Raw genomic sequence first — 15,739 nt, forward strand, 5'->3', positions numbered from 1 at the left:
ATCACAGTTTTGGAGAAGCAAGGCAGCGACGTACCCAAAGCTTTCTCTTCTTGCCAAGAAAGTGTTAGCCATTCCGGCTACCAGTTCAAGCAGCGAGAGAAATTTTAGCGCTGCCGGGTTCATTATGCAGGAGCGCCCCACTTGCCTCAAGCCGTCATCAATGGACGATTTGTTGTTTTTACATAATAACTTGGAGTGATAACTCTCTACATGCGCCGTGTTTGCATATACTCACTAATTTTCATCTAGACCATGAGAGCCGAACATTTTAAAAGCATTGAAATGAACTGATTTTCCTTAAATTATCTCTTTCTGTTTCGTCGTCACTTCAATTTCAGTTTTGCAGGTTGGGCCGGGCCGGGCCTTAACTCGGGCCGGGCCCGGGCGGGCTTAGGTTTCTTCAGTGTCGGGCCGGGCCGGGCCTCCGTCGGTAGTGTAGGGCTCGGGCCGGGCGCGGGCTTAAATTTGCGGCCCGTGCACAACTCTAAGCTGGGGTTCGACACCTGCTGAATATGCTGGTATAACATGGACATGCAGGCCACCAAAGTACCTTGGCGTCCCTTTGAGTGCCTATAAGCATAGCGCACATTATTGGAAAGACCGCGTGTCAACTCTTCAGCGCTATGCTCAAACGTTTGTCCCCCATGGCCTCTCAATTTTTGGCAGGGCGACCGCCTGTAATCTGTTTCTCGCCACCAAAAAATATATTATGTACTGCAAATTATTCATTGGGCAAGACTTGCTATCCAGCGCTTTCACAGGGTTTTCGTACTTTTGTGTGGGATTCGTCTTTTGAATCCATGAGGCGTGATAACCTTTTTCGGCTTGTAAGCGCTGGCGGCCTTGGTCTAGTTAACCTGTATGTCCGACAGATAGTGTCACGTTTCATGTTTTTCCGTGACACTACACACCCAATAGTACGTTCATTCCTGCAAACAAATTTAGTTCATCTTTTACCTAACCTCATTGTGTCTTCCAATGTTTGTGACCGTCCGTGTTTGTGGGGCATAATGCAAGAGGTGTATTTGGCTGTCCGTTTCCTACTTGTTCGTTTTTCTCCTGAGTTCCTTTTTTTAGTGTCGAGGAAAAAGTTGTATAAGGATTTGATTAGTATGCTATTCCCTCCGCCCATGTACCGCTCTCTGTATTTTGGTTTAGCGGGGCATGACGTACTCAAAAGAGTACGTAAGATGCCAGTCTCGCCGTGTACAAAGACCTTTTTCTTTAAGTTACAAACCGGTACGTTGCCCGTTAGAACATGGCTAGAGAAAAAGGGCATTTTTGTGTCTACCGTTAATTGCTGCCTTTGTGATGAACCAGAAACAATTGAGCATTGTTTCATGAGTTGCAAAGATGCAGTACTCTTCTAGGATATTCTGCAACGCACATTTAAAAAAAGAATTCATCTGACTCCACATTCTGTTCGCTATCTCACTGCGCTGCCATTTGTTGATGAACCCCTGGACATGTTCTTTCTGATTGGACTGCACAGCCTCTGGAAAACCCGCATGATGGACAGACACTGTGAACCTGTTGTGTCTACAAAGGATTACTTCAGTCGAATGGTTGTTCATCTAAGAGACGCGTATGCCCAGACTGAGTACGAACCGGAGTGGCACTCACTATTAGTGATGTGCTCTGCATTGCCCCTTTCCTAGTGCATGGTCTTTTCAACATGTATTGTTTAACGCTGTTTTCATAATGGCTTGTATATAGTTCATGGACATAGAACATTACATCACTGTAATAAATACCATGTTGAACAAAAAGTTTCCGTGGTGTAGCGGTTATCACGTGCGCCTCACACGCGCAAGGTCCCCGGTTCGATCCCGGGCGGAAACATTGTTTTGCTTTTTTTTAATTTGCTCGCATTCCCGGTGGTACAATTATTGGCAGTTGCGGACGCAAGCTCCAGAACGAGGAAACACGATTCCACTTCCGGCCGCGATAGCGAACGGATGCGTGTGAAATGGGCTCCGTTGGAGCGGTATCAGCGGCCGTGTCCGGCCGCGGTAACAGGTTTTCTTCTGCATCGGAAGATGAGTATCGTGTTGTTTTGCCTATCTGCCTTCCGGGCGTTTGGTTTTGAATACCGTTTTTATGCATGCGGACGTGAGAGCACGGCCCTACCGAGTAGAAGTCTTAGGGATACGCTGGTGAATTTGAATCGGCTCCCCGAGGTTACGGCTTTGGGGGTGTATGAAATGAATCACGTGTGGGCAGTTGTTTTCAAGTGTGATGCAGGTGTGCAGAGACTGCTCGCCAACAACGAAGTGCAAGTGAAGAACCATCGCTGCGTTCTCATCGACCCGTCTCACCAGGACCTACGGTTGAAACTGCACTGGCTGCTGCCCACCGTCCCCGATGACGACGTGCGGGCGGCTTTGCTAGTGTACGGAAAAGTGACAGATGTGGTCAAGGTGCGTTGGAGGGTGAATGGTGTGTCTGACAAGAGCTCGACGACCCGGACCGTGACTTTGAAGCTCAAGGCCGGTGTGAAACCGGAAGATATACCACATCAGCTTAGGATCGCTGGTGAGCTGGCCCTTGTCGTGGTGCCGGGCAGGGCACCCCTCTGCTTGCGATGCCAGAGCACAGGCCGCATACGTCGTGACTGCAAGGTACCGCGCTGTGTGCTATGTCGTCGCTTTGGCCACGACGAGACCGAGTGCGTGCGTACCTGCGCCAGCGTCACAGGGCCCGCGAGGAGTGACGATAACTCGGAGCTCCTAATGGATGAAGCTGATGCTGAAGCAGCAGCCAAGGCGGAGTCAGAAGACAAAGCTACGGCTGGAAATGAGCCTGCTGAGCAAGCCTCGGGCGAATCAGTACGCCACGTCCCTCCGAACCTCGAGGAAAATGGCACACATGCGAGAACAGAAGACCCATCGATGGCGAGGTTGGTCCAGGACGAGAAGATAAGCGCGACATCGGTGGGAAGCGCCAGCGAGGGGGAGCAGAACATGGACACATCAAACGAGGGCACCGCCGCCGCGGCGACTAAACGCTCGCACGAAGTCGTCGAGGAAGATGACACATCTTCTGGCCCACCTGTCAACGGAGAGCCACCGTCAAAAGCAGCTCCCGTGCGTCGGTCGGCGTTGCGACCTCGGCCGAACATCCCTCCAGACCGGAGGACGACGACGAGGGCGACGACGCCGCCGCCGACGCCACCGACACCGCCGACGCCGCCGCCGGCGGCCGCGTAGTTGTAAGTTTTGTGACTGGACGAGCGCTTGTTCTGGCGCTGAGGATGCTTCTTGTCAACGGTAAGCACCATCCTCTTGGTCTCCTTCCATACTACAATGGCGCTGCCAGATAGAGCTGTGCGATTCGCCACAATCAATGTCCGAGGGCTATGTGTGAGGAGGAGGCAACGGCAGTTATATAGGTTGACAACGGAAAAAGAATTGGATATTATTGCCGTACAAGAGACGAAAATTGAAGGAGATGTTGAGACCGAGAGTATGGTGCTGCCTTTCATGTCACATTACTACGTGTGTGTGAGCCATGCGGTTGGGAGATCCGCAGGCTGTGTTCTTTTTGTGCACCAAAATTTGGGGCTTGAGGTGCAGGCCGTAAGGTCGGACATTGCAGGACGTATGGTTCTTTGCGATTTTAGTTTTGGTTCAATGCTGTGGCGGGTGATATGCTTGTATGCTCCTAATGTACTCGAGGAAAGACGACAGATGTTTGAGGGACTCAAAAATTATTGCGATGTCGATCGGAAGCTAGTACTGATGGGAGACTAATTGTGTTTCAGCGGCGCGAGACAAAGCGAACGATACACCGTACAGAGACGCCAGCACGGCAGAACTTCGAAGCTTAATCGAGGAATTTGGGATCGAAGACGTAGCGGAATGCTTGGAAGTCGACCACTGCGTTCGCTTTACGCATTTCCAAGGAAGGAGCCAGTCAGGCCCGGCTTGATAGAATGTACGTTTCGGCCGAATTGACAGCGCTTTGCCGAGAGTACCATGTGCAGTCTGTCATTTAGCGACCACTGTCTTGTCTGGTTTGACATTAAGAACAAGAAAGAAAATAAAAACAAATTCACATGGGAGTTATGGAAGTTTAACGCGAAGATTTTGGATGACGACGTTTTCAAGGAACAAGTGTCAAGTATGCTTGAAGAAATTAAGGATGATACAGCCACAGTGGTTTGCGAACAATGGGAGACTTTCAAGCAAAAACTAAAATGAAAGCGTTGGAACGAGCTAGCGCTATACAGTACGAGAATGATAAGTATGAGACGAACTTACGAAAGAGCCTGCAAATGCTAGTAAATCAAGAAAACTCAGCTCCCGGCACGTTCAAGGCTGACATCTGTTCGCTCAAACATAAGCTCGAACAGTTTGATATCGACCGATACCGGGGTGCGCTTGTACGAGCCAGAGCCGATAAAGAGATAACCGGTGAGGCACCAACTAAAAGAGCACTGGCAAGCGAAAGAAAATGGGCCCGCAAGAATGCGATTTCCGAAGTTGAACAAGACGGCATTATTTTGAACGAACAGAACGACATCGAAAACGCTTTCACCCTGTTTTACAAAGGTCTATTTGCGCGTAGAGCGGTAGACTTAGAAATCGTCAGGACAGAATTCCTGGCTTTAATGCCTAGGATTAATGACAACTCAAAAGAGGTGTTAGAGCGCCCGATTACTGTCGCTGAAATATAGTTGGCTATAATATAGTTGGGCTATAATAGCCCGCCTTTTAGAAGACGCATATGAACGGAAGCGCCTACCGCCTTCTTTCCTGGCCACGCATACAGTTCTCATCCCCAAAACAGAGGATCGAATCGCTTTAAGGCAAGTAAAGTCCTATCTTCCGATCAGCTTAACGAACGTCGACTATAAGATCTATATGAAAGTACTGGCTAAAAGACTTCAAACGGTTATAAAAAAACCACACCAGACTTGCGGTATAAGGGATCGGTCAATATTCACTAACATTCACACGGCGAGATGCGTGCTGGAGTGCTGCGATGCACTAAACATGAACGTCGCAATGCTCCAGCTCGATTTGGAGAAAGCGTTCGATCGTGTACAACATGAAATCTTGTTTACACTTTTGCAACACGTCAACGTGAGAGCAGTTATCACAGAGGGTGTGTCGCAATGGCTTACAGGGGATGCACAACGCGCCTAGTAATCAACAAATCGGTAGGAGCACCCATCGAGGTGCAACGATCCGTGCGACAGGGCTGCCCCCTCTCGCCATTACTTTTTGCCTTATATATTGAACCCTTCTGCCTTAGTATAATAGGCACCAGCTACGTAAAAGGCTTTAAATTACAACTAACCGAAGTGAAACTGTTGGCATACGCGGATGAAGTGGCGGTTTTCTGCGTTGGCCATGAGAGCATCTTGAAAACGGTGGAAATTGTTAAGCCTTTCTGTGATGCCAGCGGCAGCGCTGTTAACTGGGGCAAGTGCTTTGGATTCTGGCATGGTTCTTGGGCGACGAAACCAGGCACTTTCGCGAACATGCAATAGGCTGATACACCAGCGAGGTACCTAGGCGCTCCTTTAGAGTTTTACCGCGACAGTGAGCCCTACTGGCGGAGCCAAGTTGCAGAAGTGCGTGAAAGAACGGAGAAGGTTAAAGGAGGGGGCTTGTCTATGTTTGCGCGCAGCACTATGTACAATGTGTTTTTTGTTACCAAACTGTGGTATGTGCTAAGTGTTTTGCACTGCTCACTCGCCAATGTACAAAAGTAGCACCGTGTATTGGCCATCTTTGTGTGGGGGTCGGTATGGGAGAGGACAAGCCGTACCAACCTCTTCCGGAGAGTTAGTCAAGGAGGCCTGGGCTTGTCGCATTTATTCCTGAGGCAAGTGGTCAACCATTTTTGTTTCCTTCTAGATGTGAAGGACCCGTATTTGCGTACTGTAGTACAGATGAGATTGAGCAGACTTTTGCCGGATTTTGTGGTATCTACCCAGTGTATACAAGGAGGTGTTTTTGGCTTCCTGTAGGAGGTTGCGGTTTCCTGTAACTTCCTGAGCGCACGATTTTCCTACCAATATCTTGCAAGACTAAAACGCAAACAGGTATACAAGGACCTTACAGACCTGGTTTTTCCTGTGCCACTGTATCGAACTATGTACAGCACCCATCCAGCCAGCGATTATTTAAAGCGTGCGAAGCGAATGTATGTAGCTCCGGCAGCCAAGTCCTTTTTCTTCAGGCTGCACACCGGAACGTTAGAGGTAAAAACTTGGATGGCAGAGAAAGGATTGTATGTTCCATGGGGTTATCATTGCTTTATATGTAGAAAGCCAGAAACTATCGAGCATGTTTTTTTGGACTGCTGGGGAGGAGTGTTCTTTTGGGACATTCTTCAAAGAACACTGAAAAAAGATCTCCCCCTTGACCCCCGTGGGATTCGTTTCCTAGCAGTGGACAATGAAGAAGGTGTACCGTTTGACGCAGTAATGCTCATGGGATTGCACTGTATTTAGAAGGCCTGCATAGCGGCCCGACATGCTGACATCGATGCAAGGCCGGCGCAGGAGTACTTTCCCGAATCTGTAGGCAGATTCTTGGAAACCTACAAAACTTTGAAACAAGTGCCTGAATGGGCACCGAGAATTGAGCCTCTTGTACATATGAAACGCTTTTAGCGCCTTACGTCAGCCAAGGTTTGGTTGATGGTTTTAGCCCATACCGACGCCATGTACCATGTCCTTATGTGTGTGTATACTTCTCTTGTTTTCTTGTGATGTATGTGTCTAAGCAGACAATAAATTAAAAAAAAACCGTTTCCGTGGTGTAGCGGTTATCACGTGCGCCTCACACGCGCAAGGTCCCCAGTTCGATCCCGGGCGTAAACATTGTTTTTGCTTTCTTTTTTATTTCCTCGCCTTCCCGGTGGTACAATCATTGGCAGTTGCGGACGCAAGCTCCAGAACAAAAAAGAAATACCTGCCTCCATTCCCGTTTCCGTGGTGTAGCGGTTATAACGTGCGCCTCACACGCGCAAGGTTCCGGGTTCGATCCAGGGCGGAAACATTGTTTTTGTTTTCTCTTTTATTTCCTCGCCTTCCTGGTGGTACAATCATTGGCAGTTGTGGACGCAAGCTCCAGAACAAAGAAGAAATACCTGCTTCCATTGCCATTTCCGTGGTGTGATTCTACTTCCGGCCACCGAGCGTGACGGACGTGTGTATCATGGGCTCCCAAGGAGCGGATTTAGCGGCCCAGCCGGGCCGCGGTATCAGGAGTACGATCAAACCGAACGAGGACTACCAGCTGATTTTGCCGCATTTGCCAACAGGTTCGAGCGTTTTGCATACTGTTTTTTTGCATGGCGACGTCCAAGCCAGGCCATACCGTGTTGAAAACTTTCGTGACGCTCTTGAGCGTCTGTCATTGCTGCCGGAAGTGGTTGCCCTCGGGGAATATCAGATGAATCATGTTTGGGCCGTGACATTCTGCAATGAAGAAGGAAAAAACAAAATGCTACAGGCGGAGGCGTTCAACGTCAAGGACCACCGCTGTGTGGTCATTAACCCATGCAACCAGGGCGTCAGGCTGAAGCTGTTCTGGCTGCTACACGGCGTGAAAGATGACGACGTGAAGGCAGCTCTGGCGGCTTTTGGAAAAGTGACCGACATAACTCGGGACAAGTGGAGAGTCAAAGGCTGCGTCGACAAGTCGTCTACTACGCGCTCAGTGACATTGAAGCTGAAGGTGGGCGTTACCATCGAGGACTTACCGCACCAGCTGCGTGTTGAAGAGGACGTCGCACTCGTCCACGTTCCTGGCAGAGCTCCGCTCTGCCTCCGCTGCCGCGGCACCGGACACATACGTCGGGAGTGCCGTGTGCCACGTTGCGGGCTCTGTCGTCGCATCGGCCACGACGACGCCCAGTGCGTGCGAACATATGCTACCGTAGCTGGTCCTGGTCGTAGCGATACTACTGAGGAGCATATTATGGACGAAGTCGACGCAGTAGAGGCGACCCGTGAGAGTCGGGAAGACGCAGTACCGAAAAGCATAGCCTCAGAAAAAGCAACGCTTCCCACGGAACATGAGGCTGCCAACTCAGAAGAACCGCCTGTGCCTGACACCAGAACTGAGGAGGACGCGGGAAAAGCAGATGATGCTGCGGTAGGTGCAGCTGAGACGGTTTTGGAATCGACCGACGAGAAGGACGTTGACACGGAGATGCCCGCGGCGTCAACTTTGCCAGCGAAGAGGACCCACGACGAAGCTGATGACAAGGCGACGAGCTACGACGGGACGGACCATGAGGAACCTCTTCCCAAAGCGCCTCCTGTTCGACGTGCGGCCTACAAGCCCAAGCCGAACATCCCTCCTGATCGTAGGACTTCGTCGGGTGTCCCTCCGCCTTAGCGGAGGTGCCTTGCAGGGTCTTCGTGTTGGTGACCCGGTCTTCGATCGGGTTCAGTGCTGACACCGCCGTACTTTGCAAGCTGGAAGGATTTTTGATGAGGTGAGCTGCAAACCGATGTCACTTTGAGAGCGGCGAATCCCAACCATTTAGATGGCGCCTCAACTAACATCTAGCTTGCGTATTGCCACACTGAACGTGAGAGGTCTTTCTGCGCGAAGAAGGCAAAATCAGCTTAAACGTCTCTTGTTCGAAAACGAAATCGATCTGTTGGCTGTTCAAGAGACAAAAATTGAAAGCGAAGAGTTGACAGATGCGATGGCAGAAATTTACCGTGCACAGTTCAGTGTTTGCGTGTGCCATGCAAAAGGAAAGTCGGGAGGGTGTCTGATTTTAACTCGAAACGGCAAAGTCGCTGTGGAAACTGTATTTTCCTGTGAAAGTGGCCGGATTGTAGCATGCGATTTTTACTTTTCTGGTGTAGAGTGGAGAGCTGTTGTGTGTGTATATGCACCTAATAGAATTCCAGAACGAGATGCCTTTTTTCGCCGTGTTCAACCTTTCCTGCTGACAGAAAAGCGTGTACTATTGCTTGGAGATTTCAACTGCGTGTGTAGACCTGAAGATAGAACAAGCAACAAAACCCTGCAGGACACGAGTGTCGAGCTACTGTCTGAGATGATTAATGAAGCAGAATTGGAAGATATTGGCATTATAATGCAAGGTTCAGAACAAGCACAGTACACGCATTTCCAAGGCGTTAGTCACGCAAGGCTGGACAGAATTTATGTTCCTTCTGAAGTTGTGCCCTTGTGTTCCCAGTACCAGACTGTGCACGTCAGCTTCAGTGATCATTCTTTAGTCGTGATCACACTTGGGGAGAGGAAAAGGACTGTCAAGTTTAGTTGGGAATTATGGAAATTTAATGACTCATTGTTGGAGGATGACGAGTTTAGCAAGAAACTAAAAGACTCAGTCAAAAGCTTGTTAGAAAAAGAGACAGACTTTATACAAACATGGGAACAATTTAAATGCGACGTGAAAGTGGCCGCTATAGAAAGAGCATGTGTTTTAAAGCGTAAAGAAAAACAGCAAGAAAAGGAACTTCGTACCGAGCTTGATTTCATGCTCAGCATGGAAGGCGTCAAGCCGGGGTTGTACAGACAAGAAATAAAAGAGACCAAAACTAAGCTTGAACTAATAGATGAAACGAAATATCGAGGTGCTGTGATAAGGGCGCGCAGCGAAAGATTTTGGCTTGGGGAGACGCCCACAAAAAGGGCGCTCAGCGACAAAAACAGTATGCAGTTTCGAAAGAGATAAAGGAAATTTGTTATCGCAATGACGTAACTTCCGAATCTGAGGTGATTGAAAGGGCGTTTCTGGAATATTACCAAAACTTGTTCAGCCTTAAAACGCCTGATGTTGAACATTACAAAACTGCATTCCTGTCGCTAATGCCAAGAGTCGAGGAGGACCTGGCGCAGGTACTTGAGGAGCCCATAACGGCAGCAGAAATCGAAGCTGCAATACAGCAGCTGAGCTTGAACAAGTCGCCTGGGCCGGACGGCCTCGGTGCCGCACTTTACAAGGCTTTGAAAACAGAAATGGCAATAGCATTACAGCGCGTAATAAGCGAGTGTTACGAAAGAAAGTTAACTCCGCCGTCTTTTCGAACTTCCCACGTGGTGTTGATCCCAAAATCGGACGACCCGAGTAGGTTGCAGTCAGTTGAGTGTTACCGCCCAATAAGCTTAACAACGTAGACTACAAAATTTATATGAAAGTGCTAGCCGGACGACTCCAAACAGTAATTAAAACTCTTGTTGGCCCACACCAGACCTGCGGCATAAAAGAAAGATCCATTTTTACTAACATACACGTAGCTAGAAGTGTCCTTGAATGCTGTGATGCAACGGAGGGTCGTGTCGCCATGATGCAACTGGACCTGCATTAGGCGTTTGATAAAGTTGTGCATGAAATTTTGTTCGTGCTTTTGGAACATGTGAATGTAGGATGTATCATCACTGATGGCGTGAAAATGGTTTATGATGGCTGTACATCAAGGTTGATAATTAATAACCGCCTGAGTAATAGTATTCCTGTCTTGTCGTCAGTGAGGCAGGGTTGCCCTCTTTCTCCACTGCTTTTTGCACTTCACCTGGAGCCCTTTTGTTTAAAGCTGTTAACTACGCAAAACATTCGAGGTTACGCCTTTTGTCATAATGAAGTGAAGGTATTGGCATATGCAGATGATATAGCAGTGTTCTGCAGAGACCAGGAAAGTGTGCAAGAAGTGGTGAGAGAAGCCGTAAATTTTTGTGATGCAAGTGGCTACGCGATAAGCTGGCAGAAATGTTTTGGTTTTTGGCATGGAAAGTGGCAGGCCACGCCAGAAGTAATCTGTCGAATGAAGTGGGTAGACACGCCAGGAAAGTACCTCGGCGTGCCGCTAACCAACTACAGAGAAAGCAAAGAATATTGGGCCCATGAAACCGAACGAGTCAAAGCTCAGACAAGCAAATGGGGCGGTCACAACTTTTCCATGTTCGCAAGAGCTACGGTGTGCAACATGTTTTTAGTAGCGAGGATTTTTTACGTTCTGCAAGCGTTAACTTTGCCAAGGACTTCAGTGCAAAGGTTGCACAGAGTGTTTGCAACATTTATTTGGGCGTCAACATGGGTACGTACCAGCCGATGCAATCTGTTCCACAAGGTGCGGAACGGGGGGCTAGGGTTGTCAAATTTATTTCTGAGACAGATAGTCACTAGATTCTTTTTCTTGCGTCAAGATAATGATTTTCTGCGAACTGTTATACAAGTGCGTTTGTCAGAATCACTGCCTGATTATGTTGTGTCATCTATGTCTGCAGGGCGGAGTGGGTTAAGTGCTTTTTTGCAAGAAGTTGTTGCAGCAGTCCGTATTCTTCGGTAAATTTTCCGATGAGTATCTAACCATTGTAACAAGGAAAAAGATGTACAAGGACCTGCTTGATGTGTTTCTGCCAGTGCCTGTTTATCGCAGTGCTTATCTTCTGGGTCCCGAAAGGGATGTGCTAAAAAGAGTCAAAAGAATGCCGGTGAAGCCTTCAGTGCGTTCTTTCTTTTTTCAATTGCATACTGGAACCCTCCCAGTGAAGCCATGGTTGCAAAGCAAAGGCCTTTTTGTACCTTGGTCAGTAGAGTGTCTTATTTGCAAGAAAGTGGAAACTATAGAACATATCTTTCTCGACTGTCATGACGCTATTTTTCTTTGGGATGTGTTGAAGCGCACACTGAAAAAAGATTTCCCCCTGACTCCTTTTGGAATACGCCTCCTACCATGTGCAGAGCCAGGTGAAGTGCCTTGCGACCTGCTAATGTTGCTCTGCATGCACAGCCTATGGCGTACGCGAATGGATGTCAGGCATGAACATGTTGTTGTGAATCCGGCTCATCAGTATTTCATTGAGAGCATCATGTATACTCAGGAAGTTTTCGGACAGCAAGCTCCTCAGCCTGAGTGGCTGCCTGTCCTCGACCAACTAAAATCATTTAACCCATTTTATCATCGTGCACTAGCTAGAAACTGACCTGTGCTTTTATTGTCATGTCATTGTATTTTTGTTTTGTTTCCCCGGCCAAGTCTGTAATAAAGAAAAGAAAAAGCCATTTCCGTGGTGTAGCGATTATCATGTGCGCCTCACACGCGCAAGGTCCCTGGTTCGATCCCGGGCGGTAACATTGTTTTTCTTTTTTATTTGCTCGCCTTCCCAGTGGTACAATCATTGGCAGTTGCGGACGCAAGCTCCAGATCAAAGAAGAAATACCTGCCTCTGCACTGGAGCAAACAAGGGAAGGGGAATGAGGGGCTCGTTATAAATATGACAGAAGCCAACAGCCACAGAAACCAAGGGGCACAGGGGATTTTTTTTTTATTTATTTTGTGGTGTTGATCAATTTAGAATATTACTGAATATGTTATCGCTTAAAGAAAATTGATTAGAAAAGCAGAAGAAAAAACAACCACATGCCGCCGGTGGGATCCGAACCCACGACCTCCGAATTACGCGTCCGGTGCTCTACCTCTGAGCTACGGCGACGGCTGTCAAATCTTCTGCTTTCGGGGGTATTTATGTTTACAAGTAACCTAACCTTGAGAGTGTTCATCAGCGCCACCCACGTTCATAAGCGGCGGACGTAGAACGTCCTGAGTTGCCGCAGAGTGTGACGTAGAACGTCATCGAACGGAGAGGGTGGAAGCTGCGTGAGAACCCTCTTATGCCTCCTATGGCATCAAGGCTGCCAGAACCGAGGCCCTCGCTAAGCAATTAAGCAAACAAGGGAAGGGGAATGAGGGGCTCGTTATAAATATGACAGAAGCCAACAGCCACAGAAACCAAGGGGCACAGGGGATTTTTTTTTATTTATTTTGTGGTGTTGATCAATTTAGAATATTACTGAATATGTTATCGCTTAAAGAAAATTGATTAGAAAAGCAGAAGAAAAAACAACCACATGCCGCCGGTGGGATCCGAACCCACGACCTCCGAATTACGCGTCCGGTGCTCTACCTCTGAGCTACGGCGACGGCTGTCAAATCTTCTGCTTTCGGGGGTATTTATGTTTACAAGTAACCTAACCTTGAGAGTGTTCATCAGCGCCACCCACGTTCATAAGCGGCGGACGTAGAACGTCCTGAGTTACCGCAGAGTGTGACGTAGAACGTCATCGAACGGAGAGGGTGGAAGCTGCGTGAGAACCCTCTTATGCCTCCTATGGCATCAAGGCTGCCAGAACCGAGGCCCTCGCTAAGCAATTAAGCAAACAAGGGAAGGGGAATGAGGGGCTCGTTATAAATATGACAGAAGCCAACAGCCACAGAAACCAAGGGGCACAGGCGATTTTTTTTTTATTTATTTTGTGGTGTTGATCAATTTAGAATATTACTGAATATGTTATCGCTTAAAGAAAATTGATTAGAAAAGCAGAAGAAAAAACAACCACATGCCGCCGGTGGGATCCGAACCCACGACCTCCGAATTACGCGTCCGGTGCTCTACCTCTGAGCTACGGCGACGGCTGTCAAATCTTCTGCTTTCGGGGGTATTTATGTTTACAAGTAACCTAACCTTGAGAGTGTTCATCAGCGCCACCCACGTTCATAAGCGGCGGACGTAGAACGTCCTGAGTTACCGCAGAGTGTGACGTAGAACGTCATCGAACGGAGAGGGTGGAAGCTGCGTGAGAACCCTCTTATGCCTCCTATGGCATCAAGGCTGCCAGAACCGAGGCCCTCGCTAAGCAATTAAGCAAACAAGGGAAGGGGAATGAGGGGCTCGTTATAAATATGACAGAAGCCAACAGCCACAGAAACCAAGGGGCACAGGGGATTTTTTTTTTATTCATTTTGTGGTGTTGATCAATTTAGAATATTACTGAATATGTTATCGCTTAAAGAAAATTGATTAGAAAAGCAGAAGAAAAAACAACCACATGCCGCCGGTGGGATCCGAACCCACGACCTCCGAATTACGCGTCCGGTGCTCTACCTCTGAGCTACGGCGACGGCTGTCAAATCTTCTGCTTTCGGGGGTATTTATGTTTACAAGTAACCTAACCTTGAGAGTGTTCATCAGCGCCACCCACGTTCATAAGCGGCGGACGTAGAACGTCCTGCGTTACCGCAGAGTGTGACGTAGAACGTCATCGAACGGAGAGGGTGGAAGCTGCGTGAGGACCCTCTTATGCCTCCTATGGCATCAAGGCTGCCAGAACCGAGGCCCTCGCTAAGCAACTAAGCAAACAAGGGAAGGGGAATGAGGGGCTCGTTATAAATATGACAGAAGCCAACAGCCACAGAAACCAAGGGGCACAGGGGATTTTTTTTTTATTTTCTGGTGTTGATCAATTTAGAATATTACTGAATATGTTATCGCTTAAAGAAAATTGATTAGAAAAGCAGAAGAAAAAACAACCACATGCCGCCGGTGGGATCCGAACCCACGACCTCCGAATTACGCGTCCGGTGCTCTACCTCTGAGCTACGGCGACGGCTGTCAAATCTTCTGCTTTCGGGGGTATTTATGTTTACAAGTAACCTAACCTTGAGAGTGTTCATCAGCGCCACCCACGTTCATAAGCGGCGGACGTAGAACGTCCTGAGTTACCGCAGAGTGTGACGTAGAACGTCATCGAACGGAGAGGGTGGAAGCTGCGTGAGAACCCTCTTATGCCTCCTATGGCATCAAGGCTGCCAGAACCGAGGCCCTCGCTAAGCAATTAAGCAAACAAGGGAAGGGGAATGAGGGGCTCGTTATAAATATGACAGAAGCCAACAGCCACAGAAACCAAGGGGCACAGGGGATTTTTTTTTATTTATTTTGTGGTGTTGATCAATTTAGAATATTACTGAATATGTTATCGCTTAAAGAAAATTGATTAGAAAAGCAGAAGAAAAAACAACCACATGCCGCCGGTGGGATCCGAACCCACGACCTCCGAATTACGCGTCCGGTGCTCTACCTCTGAGCTACGGCGACGGCTGTCAAATCTTCTGCTTTCGGGGGTATTTATGTTTACAAGTAACCTAACCTTGAGAGTGTTCATCAGCGCCACCCACGTTCATAAGCGGCGGACGTAGAACGTCCTGAGTTACCGCAGAGTGTGACGTAGAACGTCATCGAACGGAGAGGGTGGAAGCTGCGTGAGAACCCTCTTATGCCTCCTATGGCATCAAGGCTGCCAGAACCGAGGCCCTCGCTAAGCAATTAAGCAAACAAGGGAAGGGGAATGAGGGGCTCGTTATAAATATTACAGAAGCCAACAGCCACAGAAACCAAGGGGCACAGGGGATTTTTTTTTATTTATTTTGTGGTGTTGATCAATTTAGAATATTACTGAATATGTTATCGCTTAAAGAAAATTGATTAGAAAAGCAGAAGAAAAAACAACCACATGCCGCCGGTGAGATCCGAACCCACGACCTCCGAATTACGCGTCCGCTGCTCTACCTCTGAGCTACGGCGACGGCTGTCAAATCTTCTGCTTTCGGGGGTATTTATGTTTACAAGTAACCTAACCTTGAGAGTGTTCATCAGCGCCACCCACGTTCATAAGCGGCGGACGTAGAACGTCCTGAGTTACCGCAGAGTGTGACGTAGAACGTCATCGAACGGAGAGGGTGGAAGCTGCGTGAGAACCCTCTTATGCCTCCTATGGCATCAAGGCTGCCAGAACCGAGGCCCTCGCTAAGCAATTAAGCAAACAAGGGAAGGGGAATGAGGGGCTCGTTATAAATATGACAGAAGCCAACAGCCACAGAAACCAAGGGGCACAGGGGATTTTTTTTTTATTTATTTTGTGGTGTTGATCAATTTAGAATATTACTGAATATGTT

The 15,739-nt window shown here is 48.3% G+C and overlaps 3 non-coding genes across 3 annotated transcripts; all 3 read left to right on the forward strand.

The window, feature by feature from the left end:
* The first annotated feature begins 1,769 nt into the window (after positions 1 to 1,769).
* TRNAV-CAC (transfer RNA valine (anticodon CAC)) lies at positions 1,770 to 1,842 on the forward strand. Its single transcript has one exon. It is a non-coding gene; the product is annotated as a tRNA-Val (tRNA).
* A 4,923-nt stretch (positions 1,843 to 6,765) lies between these two features.
* Positions 6,766 to 6,838, forward strand: TRNAV-CAC (transfer RNA valine (anticodon CAC)). The gene has a single exon. It is a non-coding gene; the product is annotated as a tRNA-Val (tRNA).
* A 5,173-nt stretch (positions 6,839 to 12,011) lies between these two features.
* On the forward strand, positions 12,012 to 12,084 carry TRNAV-CAC (transfer RNA valine (anticodon CAC)). Its single transcript has one exon. It is a non-coding gene; the product is annotated as a tRNA-Val (tRNA).
* Positions 12,085 to 15,739: the final 3,655 nt, after the last annotated feature.

Source organism: Amblyomma mixtum, chromosome 4 (genome assembly GCF_055824585.1).
Source record: "Amblyomma mixtum isolate Tamu chromosome 4, ASM5582458v1, whole genome shotgun sequence".
NCBI classification, from domain to species: domain Eukaryota; kingdom Metazoa; phylum Arthropoda; class Arachnida; order Ixodida; family Ixodidae; genus Amblyomma; species Amblyomma mixtum.